General features: G+C 36.0%; 1 non-coding gene across 1 annotated transcript; it reads right to left on the bottom strand.

Moving 5' to 3' along the window:
* Positions 1–11120: 11120 nt before the first annotated feature.
* TRNAI-AAU (transfer RNA isoleucine (anticodon AAU)) lies at positions 11121–11194 on the bottom strand. The gene has a single exon. It is a non-coding gene; the product is annotated as a tRNA-Ile (tRNA).
* Between the last annotated feature and the right edge of the window lie 743 nt (positions 11195–11937).

Consider the following 11937-nt stretch of genomic DNA (forward strand, 5'->3'; position numbering starts at 1 on the left):
CAGAAAAGATTTCCATCTACTTTCCATTAAACCTAACTTAAACCATCCATCTTCAACTTACGAAAGAGCACATTGAAATCAACAGAGAATCTTTCTGACAACTATCTTGCTCTCGAATGAATACGTAGAAGAAAAACGGCGTACATATACGTTCGTGTAATTATATATTATATTATATATACCATATATCTTATCACTACATATCATGGGTTATTGTTATTGCATATTTAATTTATCTGTTAATTTATTACAAATTGGATTAACTCGAGTCTCATATCGTTTACTCTTTCCTACTTTGTACAAATCTGAACAAGACTCTAGAATACTTATCAATAATCCCCCAACGTTTTACAATTGTTCATTAACTCAATCACGCTAAATTCTTTCAGTAAAAGTAAAAGTTCGAAAGAGAAATATTCAACTTGCTAAGGAATACATTCGAATTAAGAGAGAATCGTTTCGGCGACTATTCTATTCTCGAATATACGCGTAGAATAATAAAAGATGAAGGGAAGAGTGTGGCAAAGTCTAACGAGGAAGAAAATGAAAGAGAAAGGATAGAGGAAAAAATCCAAGGGATACAATTAGCTGAATGGGCGATTGTTTCGGGGTGCAATCTGTAAAGGAGACAGGACTAGATTCTCTGTTAGAGGGGACGAAAGCCTCTCTAAATCTTCGGATTGATCATCGCGGAGGTATGAGGCAGTTAAAGGACGCACCGAGGGCTCGAGCATGGCCCTGCAGGAGCCACAGGAAATTGCTATGCGGCTGACGGCTTCCGGATGATTGGCAGTGGTCACCAGTCGCATTTCTAATCACTTATCGTGGTACAACGTCACGTCGTTATGACTTGTTTTTCTTCTCCTAATTCTATGGCGTATTTGTATTTTTTCGTTATTTTCTTTAATTGTTATTTATGCTGTTTTATGACAATTGAGGAATACTTATTAATTGCACCAGTTAAATTAATATGCAATTATTTGAGAATAGAACTATTAACTGAAGCATTCACTAAAACCGTCTGAGAGAAATGGCAATGTAAAGTTTACGAGGAATTCGTTCAAAAGGGATGTTCATGAAACGTCGAAACCAAGCGCTTTCGTATTGATACAAATATGATTGAAACCCGAAAGACCACAAACATGTCATCTAGCTATCGTGAAAGCTTAAAATCTAAAAATGAAAAGTGTGTAAAAAAGATATATGTGCAAGAAAAAATATAAAATTTTGTAACAAACCATATAAATTCGCAAAATCGAACCACTGTAAATCTACATAAATTTCTAAGAAAAATCGCAAATACAACTCTGTGTAGTATTAAAAATATACTTTTAGCCTTGAAGGTGGAAAAATGGATCTATAGCAGAGTACTCGTTATAATATTAAATAAGTGAAACAAATCACTAACCAAGTTCTATTTCTTTGCTTGTATTAATAAGAATATAAATTTGCATAGACATTTATAAATGTAGGAAATGTACTTTGCTATCTTTTGCTTGTCCTTAATTTAAAAAACTGACCGATAATTAATTTTTGTAGCTGTAGTTGTCATCTTTAAAAGACAAAAGTATTAGAAATGAAAATATACTGCAACATTATCCAATTCTTAGCATTTGTTTCTTTCCTAATTTCAAAACTGACTGACCTAATTTGAGAACAGGCTTTACGTATGAGTTTCTTATACATTTTTAATATTTAGGGATTCTTATCACAAGATTGTAAAAACGTTATAATAGTTGTTAAGGTTACCACTTTTCTAACGCAGTATATGTCGATAAAAGAAAACAGTGCAAAATTCAAAACCAGTAGTTATCGTGTTTAATGTTAATTAACTGATATGATCGCTTTAGTAAGTCGAACATTACTAGGATTTGTGAGTCGTGTTCAAGGTGTACGAAGATATTGATTTCGGCCCGATTCTCCAAGTACGGTTTGCTTTAACGCTTCCACTAAGTCCTTTCAAGCTAGCCGATATGTCTTCCGGCGTTATCCCTGAATCTTGTTCCGAGAATGTTTCATTTAAATCGATCGTTCTCGTGGCTAATTGCTGAAACCCTACAATTCCGGATTGGACATACGAATAGATTAGTTAGACCCATTTAAAATCGTTTGCAGTAAATATCTTGTAACTTCTATATACACTCTCGAGTTTGTTCCAAACAATAATATTGTGGTCATGATAATCGTGTGATATCGTATGCCACGAAAGATCTTTTGTATAACATATATAAATAGTATATTCAGAATGGTATTATATATTCAAAGATATATTCTTGAATATAGTACCATATATAATAAAAAAACTATCGTATATCATATAATACATAATTAATAGTAGAAGTAGTATTTTTTTCTTCGTAGAAGCTTTACAATTTATCCAAATAAGGATACTCGGTAGATCGCCTTATTGGCGTAGGTTCATTTAACACGTAGACGTTTATCCCCTTATAAAAACGTCAGTATCAATTCCGTTAGCGTAATTGCGTTAATTAAGCATCGTGGAATTTGTGGAGATTTAATGCTTAATCAGAGAAGAAATCTCTAATCTCGTCAACCGAGTGTTTTCTCCGTAATCTCCTGAGTCCATCAGATGTATAAAGTTCCGCAGCTGTTGTATCGGGATAATTCTCCTGTCTGTTCTGGTAGCGATTACGTGGTCGTTTTATTTCTTCGGAAGCCGATTTTACGTACAGGTAGTGACGGATTTCGTTGCGGATATACCATAGGGCATTGATTACTGTTCTAAGAAATATGTCTCGATTGTACGGGTTCAAATTTTGTAACGTGGCTAGAAGTGTCACAATTTACAATTTGCTCCCAAATTTTAATCCATCGTAACTATTCATCCCTACAAATGCTCGCTAAACATCCGCGCTTCTCTTTATCCAGCCTCATAATCTCTTTTAACCCTCCCGAAAGCCACGAAAAGAGCAGAGAATTGCTCTTTCTTAGCCAACGCTGCTTGATCCAAGGCGTGTCGTATAAATTGCACGTTTTCTGTTCCGTTAAAAAAAACCCCTTAAAACGCATTGGCTAGGAATGGAAGACGAAATAGAATCGCTTTCCGGGCACTCTACAAGGCGATCATCCTTGGTGGTGGCTTGGAAACACGTAAGCAACCCTCGTCAAGGGGCACGTGGCAGAAACACACGTATGACTTACGTGTTCCTCGCCTCTGCTAACGAGCTATCGCAGATTATCGCATGTCTGTTTGCATTATTGCCACGCCAGCGCCACCTCCGCTCAGTCTTGCAGGGTTACTTGCCCGAGGAACCCACCTCCTATCACGCCCCTGTCATTAATTTTCATGCTGGCCGGACGATGCGTCGCGTTCGCCGAGAATTTACGGGCTAACTCGTCCTCCAGGACTTGGCTACGACAAGGGATGGGGGTGGCAGCCGCAGTTTCTCCCCGGAGAGTCCTGAAACGATTAATTTTTCAGGGTAACACGTGGCACGATATTTTCCCTCGCCGGCTGGCTCAACTTTTTCCTATTTGTCGGCCTTATCCTCCATGCGAATATATTCGGCTATTTTATTTTGGATTTTTTCCTACTATTCGTTTTTTATTCACGTTTTGTTTTCAAGAGGGTTTCAGGGAGGGGGGGGGTGGTTATATGGTAGAAAACATTGGAAATATTGCGATGACTGTGAATGATTGTGCATTTATTGGAAATTTAAAAGTGTACAGATATATGGAACGTAATATAATGAGAAGAAATATGTAAAATATCGAAAATAAAGTGGTGGTGTAATATTTGGTATACGAAACTAATATCTATTTTGATTTCATTTCTTTAGCTGGGTTCAGAACAATTTCAATTTATTTAAACATTTTCTAATATATTTTAATGATAATCGTTAAGTTTGTTAGTAGAGTTTTTCAAAATTTTGTAGTTTTCGAAATATTGTGACTATGGACTGAAATATTGTGAATATTGGACTGTGAAGATTAGCACAAGCTTTTACAGCTTATTAGACAATAGGTATATTACTGTAGCCTCTTTAGCATCTTAGTAGCTTTGTACATTGAAATAACAAAATATTCACAATTATTCAAATATATGAAGAAACTTATTTTATACTTTTGTACTGCATTTTTCCAGAGTTGGGAAGTTTACTGTAGCGTGCGGTACAACATAATTGTTTTTTGATGTAAAATGCTATGTAATATAATTGGATAAAAATTGAACGAAAGAAATAGTTTACTCGAAAGTTGTATTTTCGAGGTTGGATTGTGAAGCGAGTCAGTCGAAGTTTTAAAATGAAGCTTTTACGAGTATTTTTAGTACTTGATTCGACAGGGGAGCTTGATATTATATAGCGTGTTATAGCAGAGATAAATAAGGAGGCACTCGCGTCGATGTCTCGTAAAACGTTTACATTTAGATTAAGGGTGGCTGCAATTCTTCGTAGATGTCGTTTACCTCAGCCGATAAGAGAGGGTTGAATTACATTTTCGAGACGATTAAGGAACACGCAATTTTCCGGTTCTTTCGTTTTAGTATGGTTTCCACGATATTGGGATATAAAGTCGAATATTCGTGAAATATATTTTCGAAGATAAAAAAGAAAAAAGTAAACAATATCATTAATATAATCATACAATAAACAGTTTTAAGATATTTATCTGTTTCGATTTTTTGGAACGCACTTTGTTCCTTATAAAAATAAGAGTAATATTTTCCATTCGTTTCATGTAATAATTTCTCTACTTAGAAAGCTATACATGCGTATGGCATACGAAGATGTGGATGACAAATGTTGCACAGGTGATTATATATGCTTCCCATGCGTTGAATGCAAATGGACTCTGCTCACATTTCAACTATTATAATTAATTGTTTAACGCGCTCTGACGTATGAAATTTCTCTATAATGTATGCATAAAATATTCTTCTGTATGACAATAAAATCCCAAATTTTATCCATAATAGAAAATCGTATCTCGTAACGAAATATTTTATATAAAAAGAAACGACTATTCTTATAAAAGTTCATACCCTTGTTAAATCCGAAATATAAGATCTCAAATAAAAAGTTGCAATCAATAATACATTTTTAACAGAGTATAACAGAGAAACATCAACAGAATTTCAGATACTATAACATGAAATATAAATAAATATGTAAATGAAGAAGATAATACTAACTTTCATGATCATTCGAAACCAATCTTGAAGATAAATTACTTTTTAACAGAAAGATTATGCGCTATAATCGGCCAAATATATTGACTCGTTCATATATTTGCAACTTTTTAAAAAGTGGTAGTTTAAAAGTTTGAAAATGTTTTTTCAAACACTACCGACGAAATTTATGCGCTCCTTGTCTATATACATAGATATTGTACTTATAACTTCGTACCTAAAAGATCTTTTAATTGAGAATTGAAAGTTCCAAGAAATCATATATATTTGATAGAGGCCCTTGATTGTCAACAGCTTATTATAATAAATTAAATTTATCATTATAATAAGAAAAATTTGAATTTTGTTTATTATTATAATTAGAATGTACGTAGGAGGAATATTTATGCTACACGACTCGCATCGAATTTAATTTCACAGAATAAAGAAAAAGACCAAGAAAATTCACAAGACACATAAGTGCTATCTATTACGAATGAACGTGAAATGTAAATGTGTATATTGGCGACAGTTAAACGAATTTTCCTCGAGATATTTCGCCCGAGTTGAAAGCGAATCGTTTTATAAGCGAATTTCCGTGGAATGGTGATGATCGATGAAAATTTCAAGGAACAACGGCCGACAAAAATGGCGGTACGTCGAGCAGCTCGAATAGATTAGCGGAGAAATATGTTACTGTTCCAGAGATATGGTAACATATAGACCTTTGGACGTTAGAGAGGATTCTTAGTCCCGTTTCCTTCTTTTTCCGAGGACCATTACTTCTATCAGCGATAGCTACTTCCACGCGCTTAACACTTTTTCCGCTTTTTGCCGGGCTTCCTGGCAACTCCGCTGCCAGAAGACGCCACGAAAGAACTACAGAATACTCCACTCGCGGCCGTCATTAATTTGCGCTCCCCATTTTAAGTCCTTTCCTCGCGAGACAAAAGCCATCCGCTTTAAGCAGCCACAATTGCTTCTGATCACGACCCGAATCTGACTCGATATCGAATAATGCTGTATTAATCGCGAACGTCTTTCGCTTCTCGTTCGATACAGCGTGGTTCGAGATTTAGATTCAAAAAATATGAAATTTAACATGTTTCCTGTATCAAATTTTTCACTCTTTCTGTTTGTTCTACCAATCGCGGGGAGACGTAGTCGCTAGGAGAGACGTCAACGGGAGTCGTAAATTCCCGTTACGATTATAACAATCGACACCACGACTTGATCGATCCCCTGATTTCCGTTGAGATAATAGGGGTGATTGAGTTTGTATAACACTGTGATTCACAGAATTATAAATTATATATTTCCAACACTTAGATTACACTGATGAGCATAGACAGATAGATAATCACTTATCGCACGAAGATAAGATAGATATGTACGTTAGAGCAGGGCTCTTATAATTGGATTTAATGTATTAGTGGACGTAGCACTATAAGATATTTAGGAGAGGAAATGTATGCTCGACAATACCGCGACCGACTCTCGCGTTATGCTTAGACTGCCCCGATAGGCATTAGCGTTAAACTTAGTAGTTGACTTTTCCAACGATGTAGAAGAAGTGAAGTTGAGTGACGATGCTGTGTCGGAGGAAAGCTAAGGATGGGTGTGTCTAGCGCACGGGACCCTCGGATTTGTTGGTGACGATTTTAGTTAGGAGAGTGAGGGAATAGGCTTCGTTGTTAATTGGTTAAACGAAGGGTCTTAACCGCCCTCGAGAGAAAGTGGTTAGTGGGAGGAAAGTTGCAGCATACGTGAGAAAAACTAACATTCCCTTGTCAAGCCGTGGTAGACAATAGTCTTTAGAAATTCTTAGGAAACAGACGTTTGTTTGGTTTGAAGGACCTCTACTAGGAAATTCCTGAGATTTATGGAAGATACTTGAGACTAGTGAGGGTACGCAGTGAGTATCCGAAGACATCTAGTTGCCATATTGCCCGCGGTGTGCGGCTTGGGCTAGGTAGAGGGTCACGCGACGTAACACTTTCTGATAGTAAAAATTTTTCGTTCTAAGTTCTTTTTAATATAATAGCGGAAAAATGATATTAAATCCGTTTTTCGTTACAAGGTTTTTGCAACTTTGATCTGTTCTCTAAAGTTTAAAAAGTATAACTTAATACGCTCTGGCTCTGGGATTTTGATATTAAAACTTGCATTTGTTATTTTTTGTCTTTTTTCTTGGAAACTAAAAAGATATTGCAGCATGTTTATATTTTTCGTATAATAAATTTCATAATATTTCAACAAAATATTCATCGTATTATACAACTGTTATGAGTGTTATTTATAAACGACAAAGTTAATATATGGTGGCTACAAAAAATATTTGTACACCACTGTATTCATTATTGCACTAATATACCAATTAATCAAGTCCAAATATATTAGGTCTCATATCATTTAGTAATACTTTCGTATGATCACGAAAATGTAATACCGTGAAAATCAAACGTGGAACCTAATAAACAAATGCTCCGTTGGAAAGTAAATATATACTTTTCATAATCACTGTACTTCAATTTCCAGAAAAAAATCTCTAAACAAGTCGTTCAATCTTTAAATCATGTACCAAAAGCGTCGTACATTTGTAAACTGACTTGGAACACGTCGGCACGTTCATTCTTGCTCCGTACAGCCCTTATCGTATAAAATCCTCTCTCTCTCTCTCTCTCTCCCTCCCTCTCTCTCTCTCTCTCCTCTCTCTCTCTCTCTCTCTCTCTCTCTCTCTCTCTCTCTCTCTCTCTCTCTCTCTATACTATGGCTGGTAATTGTTTCAGCCGGAAAGTTCCAGCGGCGAGAGTCATCCGCGTTCAAGAATCACGTACGTATCGTGAGTTTCGTCCTTTTTCATCGTTCCTCCGTTCCTCCCCTATCATTGGTCCATCTACCCACGAGCTATATCTCCTGGGAAATTTTATACTCCCTACCCTTGGCTCAGGGTGAAGCCACATGGGAGGTAAGAGAGAGCGATGCTAAGTCTTCCGTTCCTTCCTCGGCATACTGATCAGCAGACGCTGCTAACGCCCTCATAAAAGCGTTATGACACTGTTGAAGAAGTTCTGATAACTAGACTGCGGATATTTATATTTGTATATTTTACATTTTATGTATTTACATTTTTACGAGTTGAATTAAAGAAATGCGATCTAACAAGGAATTTGTTTCACCTAGTAAATATTCTAACAACTGTTCTGTATCCTGAAAATGGCTGTTCATGCTGTACACTAATTTTGTGTTTAGTATATGTTTGCAAAATGTTGCGTAAATATTTTCCATTTTCCCAATTTGCAAATTCTACTAATCTAATCAACATAGCCGTATCCCATCCCGATGTTAACGAAATTTTAAAATGTTTTACTGTGAAACGTACAATATGGACATGTTAGTAATGCTTTTCATGACAAGTGTATTCAAATACTTTCGTGCAACTAATTATTTTCTTCGTTAAACTGTTCCTGATGTAACTACAAAAACGCAAATGTCGGGGCGCTAATATCGGCCCCTTCGTTCCATTGTTGAACTTCTTCAATTCGTTCAGACTATTCAGACAGATGGTATTCACTCAAATCGCGAGACGAGGGTGAGAAAAAAATTCGTGGAGTCACGCTACTGGAAAAGAGAGTTGTGCAACTAGACGACGAATTCGATTACAGTTTTTGTCCCGTTACGAACTGAATCACGTTTCGGTTTCGTCCCGCCTATTCGTGATATTCGGAATGTTCCTCGTGAAAACCGCGGCTGAAAAGAAGCCGGCGAAAGAAATCGGTATGCGAAAGCTAGACATGGAAATTCGTCGGTTAATTTTCTAGAGGACTCTCGCAACCTCCTTAACAGTGCCCTGGTCAGTGACAGACCATGTCTGCGTTTTTTATACTATTACTACCACTAAGTGCATGCATTTACACAAAAAATGTAGGTCACACTGGTGCAGGCTGCCATTCAAAGGTTTTATAGGATTTAGATACCTACATCTATTATGCTTCGTAGTACTGTATCTTCATAATCAATTAAAAGTACTTTCTATACTTAATTTCATTTTGTTTTTAGCATATATTTCTTTTAATTATAGAATTATACTTTCTGATCTCACATTGAAATTTTTAAATTTTTTAATTTTTTAATTTACATTGAGATTATATATTGCTTCATACATTCTTATTCATTACGATACTATATTATATCATTTATTATTTATTTTTATTAGATACTATATCGTATATTTATTTTTATTATATGTTATATGACCACTTTTTAATCTGTCGTTGAAAGTTTCCTATTGAAACAAATTCAAACGAGAAATCTACCGTCAGGCTACGTGACACTTTCCGCAGTTTACACTCGATGCTATCACCGGGCAGGTATATTGTATCTTAGCGAGACGTGACGAGAGAGAGCTAGGCGAATTTTGTAGTTGGCCATTTGGTATCGAATTGTTGAGGGGAAAGAGAAACGGGATGGGAAAATGCGCGGAGGGGGGGGGGTTGATATCGCGGCAAATCTCGAGCGCCTTCGAAAGTATTCGGCCTTCGAATTACTCGTCGTGTCGATCCACGGAAAAAGGGAAACGTGGGATATCCGGCTGAATTGTAAGCGAACGGAAACGTGGAAAATTGAAACGACGTAAACGTGCACCGTGAATTGGTGAGCAATTTAGAATGAGGACGACGAAAGGGAAAATTTTAAATTGAAGATAATTTGATTGGAATTAAGTGTGGCCGATCATGTGACCAAATGCAAAAGTGGATTGAGGTTTCTTTTTCTTCCTATTAATCTAGTGAGAAGTAAATTTTTAATTACAAAACGTAATTTTCCAATGCCGCTAAAATCTCAAAATTCCAATTCTACAATCAATTCTCTACTATTCGAATATTATTTGAACTAAATATGGCTATTACTCATCACGTATTCCACTGTCACAATTAATAAATTTGCTTGATATTCAATCTTCTTCCCCCCCCCCCAAAAAAAAAGAGCTCTGACTACTAACTCTGTCTTTCGAGAATCACCGACTCCGCTAATAAAGTAATCGATTAACACGAAACTGGGAACAAGCGATAACAAAAAATAAGAGAGAGAAAACAACGAAACGTAAAAAGAATAAACGCAAAGAAAACAGAGGACATGGGATGGGCGAATAGGTGGATGTCGGAATGGAATGAATATTCGTCTATTTATTTTATGGTCCGTATCGCGTAATTCGATTCTCTGGGCTTCGCGACCTTCGTTCCTCCAGGCTCGATTTTTCTCGTTCGGTTTCGCCCGGCTATAGTTTTCTATTTCTCATCGTCGTCGATGCGCCGACATTTGCTTTCGTTCTTCTCTTCAACCGGCGACCATGTACACGCTGTCATCGTTTTTCTACTTGACCACCACTTCTGTGACAGGGCTCGCCTTTATTTCCGGACTAGTCACAGAGAAATTGGAAAGAACGTTGAAATAATAGCGAACATGGGTGATCACGTGCACGCACTGATGGATCGGATCAAAATTTTCCTGCACGGCGAAAGAATAATGCTTGTGAGTCGTGCGCTCGTTCATCAATGTCCGCCATTTTGCTGTTTCTTATTGTGTATTGCACTGTGGATGCTGCAGATGCAGAAGAAATGAGAATTTCGACGTAAGCGTGCACCGTGAATTAGCGAATAATTCAAAACTTTATAGTCGATGATTTAATAAATGAAGCAAGTATCTATGCCAAACAAAGAATATTGAGAGTATTAATAAAAATGTGAATTTGCATAAATATTCATGTTCTACCGATACATACACAAAACAAGAGGATTTAATATGTTTAGGACTAGGGTTTGTTTGGTTATACTGTGTTTAGTAGTGATTTCTAATTCTTGTTTTTTCAAGAATTTAGACGCGATAGCAGCAAGTTTATCGATTGCTTCGATGCAGAAAGTTTTTGTAAAAGAAAAGATAAGATTTCAGAGAATAAACATAATATCCCCGGTGTTCTAATAATCTTACTTTTTTTTGGCTCATGAGGGGATCGAACCCACGACCTTCGCGTTATTAGCACGACGCTCTAACCAACTGAGCTAATGAGCCAGTTGAAAAAACAGGTTGTAATTTTACTAGTGAAGAAAATACTCACGTATCATAATTAATTATAAATCACGAAAAAAATTCAACAAATTAATCATTATGATAGTGGAGAATCAATTTTCGATAACAATTACCGCAATGTGCCCAAGTTCTCATTCAGAAGGATAAAGATAACTGGAAAACTTTACGTTTGAAATTAGTAAGTCCATAAATAAGCAATAATCGTGAAGTGAGAACAACATTAAAAGCAAGAAGAAACGCCAGACAAGGATCAGAAAGCTCGAGAAGCACAAATTTCCCAACGATACGATCAACCGCCTTATTTATTACCGCTGGCAACAGGTTGCTTTTGGGGTTATACCTCATATTAATTGCGTTCTTCACTCGTTCGTTATCAATGTCTTGTTATCTATCAAACAAGCAAACAATTTAATTGCATGTAACAATATTCGCGTTAGCATGTTACGAATTAAGTAACTAAATATAACAAAATTATGATAAACCGAAACTAAAAATGAAATAGGTGATGTTACAATATATATTTACAATATTTTTATTATAAAAATAATACCGAGAGAAAATGAATGAAAAAATATCTGGGAACTTGCAAACAACTGAGAAAGTTAAATTAAATAAAAATTAAACAAGTAAATATAGAAATTATAATACTTATATTGTCACAGTTTGTATTTATTCCTCTCTTTGAAGATAAAAATAAAGTGGAAGGAATAGATGTCTTGAAGAGG

This window comes from Bombus vancouverensis, chromosome 13 (genome assembly GCF_051014615.1).
Source record: "Bombus vancouverensis nearcticus chromosome 13, iyBomVanc1_principal, whole genome shotgun sequence".
Taxonomy (NCBI): domain Eukaryota; kingdom Metazoa; phylum Arthropoda; class Insecta; order Hymenoptera; family Apidae; genus Bombus; species Bombus vancouverensis.